Source organism: Parasteatoda tepidariorum, chromosome 6 (genome assembly GCF_043381705.1).
Source record: "Parasteatoda tepidariorum isolate YZ-2023 chromosome 6, CAS_Ptep_4.0, whole genome shotgun sequence".
Taxonomy (NCBI): Eukaryota; Metazoa; Arthropoda; class Arachnida; order Araneae; family Theridiidae; genus Parasteatoda; species Parasteatoda tepidariorum.
The window spans coordinates 32491489-32498266 of NC_092209.1; the positions used below are offsets into that span (position 1 = coordinate 32491489).

Below are 6778 nucleotides of genomic sequence, written 5' to 3' on the forward strand. Positions count from 1 at the left end.
AAAATCTTTAACAGCCATATATATTAGTTTCATACATCAAAGAAAAAAAAGAAAGAGATTCTAAATTGGAAAAATAATCTTCATAATCAGATCATTTAAACTCAAACAGTGACACATTTTAAAGTTAGTCTACAAAAAAACTGTATAATTGTCATTGAATAACAGATACTTTTTAGGTAGTATTTATTTTGCAGAAAAAAATCACTTATAAATTTTTCACATTTGATGTGTTTGACAGAGCAAGTCACTTCATTTATTAGTAGCATTTAAAATAACTTAAATACCTTTTCATATATTATTAGTGGCCTATTCATAACCACACTCCTTTATTTTTTATGCACATTAATTGCCACTTCAAAAATTATATCTTGGCAAGAAACCAGACAGCGATGTTAAAATATACATTTTGTTGCATTTATTTACTAAGTGTTTTTCGTCTTCAAGTATTTAAATGTGTATAAAAAATAATCTTTGATCAAAATAGATTTTAAAACTAACAGTTCTAAATTTCGAAAACAGTATTTTCAATTGAAATCACACAACCGAAGCAGATTAAATTAGTCCAATTATAAATTCTTAAAGTCTATGGCCAAAAAACTACATTTTTGTTGTTAATTACTTCTACTAGTGATTTCTTTCCTATCTTTAGAAGACGAACTTTGTAGGAAAACTTAATTTTTGAAAATGGTTTTGAATAAGGAATTTAAAGAAATGAAATATTTATTCATGTTTACATGAGTGAATTTGTAATTCTAAACCATTTTTAGCAAATTATTTTTTTAACCTTCAGCTTTATGTCTATCTTCTTAATAGTAAATGTTTAAAAAAACACTAGAAAATCACAAATTATTTTCAAAAATATCAGAGAATATTCACAATTCTAGAGCTCGAATATGCCACCTAGCAGTGAATCAAGAATTTAATTTAACAGGTAGAGCCAATGGTAAATTCTGGGGGTGGGGGACTTAGGCTGTTGTTCATTTCTGCCGAATTAACATCAATGTTTCATAAGTCACATTCACACTTGAAGGTCGAAGTGATAAATTAGCTATTATTCATATTGGTTAGTTTAAATATTAGAACAGTATAATCCTGATATCTCAAATTTGAAGGGACACTAAAAAAATTTTCAGATAAGCTCATAACTAAATATGTTCCAAAAAGTAGAAAAATATTTTCTAAAATATTACTCTAAAAAGTCATGAAACAAAAGAATAACTGCTAATAAATATGTATGTAATGATTGTTACCTATTAGTCTAAACACAACAATAATTTCATGTTTAAAAGTAAGACAAAACTAACTGTGCATTAAATGAAAATGATTTTTTATTTTTAAAAAAATTTGACATAATGAGGTTTTGAGAAGAAACCCTTCAACATAGGAATTCAAATTAGCATTAGGTGGATGCATATCAAGGAGAAAAATATTTTTTTGACATAAGGTTTTCGATGTATTGAGAGTATACTATAATACACAATTCTCATTGCATCTATTGATGGACCTGCAAACATTTGTACCAATCAGCATATTTAGATGAAATGAAAAGCTTTCTGCAAGCAATTTATTAACTTGCAACCAGTGGTGTAGTTTTAATGTATGTTTTTTTTTTTGGGGGGGGGGGAGTTATCCCCTATCTTCTTTTGACACAAACATATATATAAAAATGTCTATTATATTCACATTAATAATGAAAACTTCTTTATATCAACATCTAACAGACCATGCATTAGTTTGTTAATCATGTGATGTGTAATTTTGGAGGGTGTTCCGTCACTTAAAACTGTGCCACTGCTTGCAACTAGTTTCAACCCATTAATCACTTTTTAATTTTGATGAAATTTCTCCAAAAAAATCACTGATTCTTTCAAAAGTGTTTTGACTTTTTTAAAACTATGTTAGTTGTAATACATACCATCACTTTTTTCTTTAAATTTAAGGAAATTAATTATTTTTGGAACATTGTGATGGTGACAAGTTTTCTGCAAACAGTGTATACAATATGCATATCTGCCAATCAGAATCAAAAAAATTAGTTGCGTTTGAACTTTTCTTCCCCACTAACATTAAAAATACACTATTCAAAAGAATTAAGAGAGCAAGTATATAAAATTAATATTTCATGTGCTCCTTTAATTTTTGTGAACAGTGTATTTGTCATAAGTCGATACAAACTATTTTTTTTTAGACCACTTTACTTTTTTTAAAAAAAAGTGGCACAAGACACTACAAATAAGTAGAAAAAAAAGGAGCAAGTACATTAGTTTCAATGCTTGGAGACTACTACTATTAACATGCACAGGAATTATAGGTTTTTTTCCACATTACAGTAAAACCACTTAGGAAAAAAATAGATTTATGTCAACTCTAGTAGAAAAAATTAAAAAACTCCTTAAAAAAGTTACTCTTTAAATATTTAAACAGATTATAATTGCAGACTAAATGATAGAATTAATATCTAACAATTCCTAAATAAGTGAAAACTAAAAAAAAAAAAAAAAAAAAAAAAAAAAAAAAAAAAAAAAAAAAAAAAAAAAAANATTTTAAAAATTCTGGTAAAGGAATATAAGAAACTATAATATATGTCTAAAACTATATAAACATATAATATATAACTGTTAGAATATATTAAACTTTCATTATTACATTTAAATTGACAGAAAATAGTTATTTTAGATTTAAAGATATAATGAAAACATTTTAGATTATTGGAAATGTTTTGAGATTCAATAACTATTTTTAAATTAATGAACAGAACATATTTTCATACAATGCTGAAACATGTAATGAATTTTTCATTTAAAATTTTATCCCTACTTATATGTGATATTATAGGTAATTTTTAACCTGTTCATCACCTGTAATACATCACTGAATACAGATAACCAGCAACATGTGAAAATAAAAAAAAATTTTAAGGCTACTGAAAATTCCATTAAGTTAACTTGTAATTTAGCTTTGTAAAATGAGTTACAAAGTTTTCATACCACGATAAATGAAGATTCGAATACTTCAGCAGATTCTGAGTTTTTGAAAAATTGTCTGTTACTTTAAGAGCATCTGAAGTAAGTGCTTAGTCAAAATATACCAGGTCTGACATAATCCCATATATTTGATAAGCAGATTAAAACTACTACTAATCAATAAAAACTATCTAAATTACTTTGATTTAAATTGTTCGATTTTAAATATCAATGGAATTTTTTATAAATAAGTAAGCTGGATAAAAAAAAAGTCTTTTAAAGAATGAAAAAATAGATATCAAAGTTTTTTAATTGGGGGGAGAATTTTCTTTAAATCATTCATATACTTCAATATCGCATTATTTATCTTCGAAGGGATAGCATAGAACAATTTTAAACTATACCTATGTCTGATAATGAATATCATAAAATATTTAATAGCAATTAGTGCAAAGCAACTCGTGAAACTAAAATATTAAATAGAAAGATCTAATGAATGTTATATTTTTAAAATAAGGAAATCGATCTAAAAAAGCGAAAAATATGTCATAAAATTCCAAACACTAACTCAATAAAATGATCAACATGCATTTCAATGTTTTTATATTTATTACTGAATTCCATACCTTTTAATTACACCATAAAATACGTGAATAACTGCATAAAATCTGTCGTAAAACAAATAAAGAATATTAATTTCTAAAACTATGAAAGAAGTTCATCCGATTTAGAATCCATGGAATACAAGCATGTTTAGAAATGACAGACAGCTGTCTGTTCGGAATCGTTCGTAAAATTCCACTACCGATTAAACTCGGAAGATTGCGCAATTTTTGAGCTTGAATGCCCGCCGTTTTATAACCCTAAACTTTGGCGATCAGCTGAAATGGGTGATTGCCAAACTAATTCTATCGCCAAGAGCTTGAATGCCCGATTTTTTTTAAGCGTGGTGAAAATGGCGAATACGTTTTATAGCTCATCCCTCCCCCTTTTTTTTAAAGTAATAAATTTTTTCAAAAAGGAGTTATTTTTTCGATTTGGTAGGAAAGTTACGAAAATATTAACGATCACGATAATCATGTCTGTAAAGTCAGAGTTTATTATCGAGCATGTTAGTAATAAATTATGATTATAATTTTTTAAAGCATTCTACGCTATATCTATTATTAATTTTATATAAAGTCTAATACATTATTTTACAAACGTAAGAAAGTTCTGCATTGAAAATATTAAATGTTTGAAAATAAACTGATTATTAGTTAACAGATGGCGCTTAAAAACTTTTGAAAAATACTGAAATAAACATTTTAATCACTCCTATACGAAATTTAATTCTTTTAGAATATACTTATGATAAGAAAATTTAAATATTGAAAAATATTTGTTAGCGAAATATACTGCAGAAAGAGTTTAATAAAAATTTAGTTTTACATTATAGGAAGTTTTTTTTAGGAATAATTGTTTCACAATTATTTTACTCATTCTTTGATGATTTTCTTTTAAATGAATATAGATGGCGCCATATATTTGTTCTACATGGATAAAATTTCGAAGCAACGTTTCGAAGTAAAGGAATACAAATAAAACATTTTCTTTTGTTGTGATAATTCATAATCCTATTAATTTTTTAAATTTTTGTCCATTTCGTTTTTGTTGGAAGCGTATCTTTGTACAGTTATATTTTCAGATGACAATTTGCTTAGAAAAAATTTTTATTATCAATTTTGGAAACTTGTTGTCTGCTTGACAATTGAAAAAAAAAAGTACAGGAAAGATTTGTTTTTGTTTCCTCTGTTATTTATAACCCTATTAATTTTTTGTTCATTTCGTGTTTGTTGGAAGCGTATCTTTGTACTGTTATATTTTTATATGACAATTTGTTTGGAAAAATTTTCATTTTCACTTTTGCAAACTTGTTGTATGCTTGACAATGGAATAAAAAAGCATAGGAAAGATTTGTTTGTGTTTCCTCTGGATGTGTTAGGAAGGATCCAAATAAAAATACGAATTATTTTGTTTTTTTAACGTATTTGCTAACTTTATTTTATAACTGATTCATTTTATATTATTTTACACTTAATTATAAGACAATGATCCAACAGATCCTCGGTAGTATAGTGGTCAGTATCCCCGCCTGTCACGCGGGAGACCGGGGTTCGATTCCCCGCCGGGGAGGATATAATATTTTTTTCAATCTTTTGTTCACTTTTGAATATTTGACTGATAATTAATAAGGTGATTGTATATTTATGAAAATTTGCATCATTCATTTTAATTCTTTTAATTATATACAGAGTTTTAGGGCAAATCATTTTTACACCTTTGATCGAGTCTTTTAAACAAGAAGGCTTCAAGACAAATAAATAAATAAAAGAAGAAAGAAAGAAAGGTTATAACTATTATATACATTCGCGAAGTTTTATATGTAGCAATTATAGTTATAAAAAATAGAGAATGTTAATTGGCATTTTAAAAACATTGATTTATGCATGTTTAAAAATATTGTATGATTCATTATTTAAAAAATCGCTTCATTCTGTCATATATGTCAGTTACATGATTTTCTTTGGGTAAATATAATTTGCTTACAGCATCCTGATGTTTCAATACTTTCTGAACTGATTTTTGCAAATTCGTAAAAAGTAAAATTCCTAAAATGTCGCACAACACGTTTTTAAATAACGATCTATATACATCATCAAATATAGCTACTATAATTTCCTTGTTTAATTCTTTTTGTTACAAACTTACTTTACGATTCTCACCATCAATACCTAGATATATCTGATGCGGTCTCCTTTTACGAACTACGAAGATAAAACTACGAAGATAAATGCATTTTATTAGGTTTATTTTCCTTAATGTTTAAAGGACCGCATGAACCCTGTTACATTAATAAAATTAAGATGTTTGCATAAGATTTTGATTAAAATTACGAGGTAGGAGGTACTTTTTGGATTTGTCATTGATTATGGAGTATAAAGAGTAAGAAACAATTAGGACCTAATGGAGACTTCCATATAATCACTGATGAAAAGGTGAGTACAACGAATTGGTTGGGTCAAAGAATCCCCTTCAAGGGATCAACTGAAGGGTTGGGTCAAGGGATCCCCTTTATATTCTTTGCAGGGGATGCTAGTCTTCTCATTTATTTTTTTCATAATGAACAATACTTAAATAATACAAGTATTCAACATCTTTAAATAATAAATGTAATGCGTTTTTACATAATTAGATATTTACATAATTAGATGAAGAAAAATTTTTTTGTTGATTTTTCCAACCTACCTAGGTGTATATGCCCCTTAAATAATTTCTAAAATGTTTTATTTCTTTTGTAAACTATTGAAAAAATTATTATTACAGTCGAACCCCGCTATAGTGAACCGTCTGACTCAGTAATGTGTCCACTATAACCGATGGTTCACTATATCCAAATTTTTTGAAGAATATTTTTTGCATAAGACAGTTGAATGATTGAAAATTGGCTTTGCAATTTTGCATAAGTTATTTAAAAAAAGTATTAACTAATTAACAGATAATAAAGCAAAAATTGATGGAAAAAGTAATTACGTCGCTAAATATTAGTTTTATTTTCACTTTTTATGAAAAAAATTTGTGATTTTTGATTGAACACAATTTGATTTTAAATTGAGTTCATCAATTTTCTTATCTACAATGTGCAAAGAATGCAAGATTTTTACATTTTGAACAAGATTTCGAACCATCTTAACAAAGCATCTTCTACGTTTTCTCTTTCAGCTCCACGCAGTTTTTTCGATGAAACCATGTTTTTCGTTAAGAATCGAATTCAG

General features: G+C 26.7%; 1 long non-coding RNA gene and 1 other non-coding gene across 2 annotated transcripts; one reads left to right on the top strand and one right to left on the bottom strand.

Annotated features, from left to right (window-relative positions):
• Positions 1-1310: 1310 nt before the first annotated feature.
• On the bottom strand, positions 1311-3991 carry LOC122271673 (uncharacterized). The gene is made up of 2 exons (XR_006226549.2): positions 3590-3991; positions 1311-1504 (listed from the first exon to the last, which is right to left on the bottom strand). It is a non-coding gene; the product is annotated as an uncharacterized lncRNA (long non-coding RNA).
• Positions 3992-5066: 1075 nt separating this feature from the next.
• TRNAD-GUC (transfer RNA aspartic acid (anticodon GUC)) lies at positions 5067-5138 on the top strand. The gene has a single exon. It is a non-coding gene; the product is annotated as a tRNA-Asp (tRNA).
• The last annotated feature ends 1640 nt before the right edge of the window (positions 5139-6778 follow it).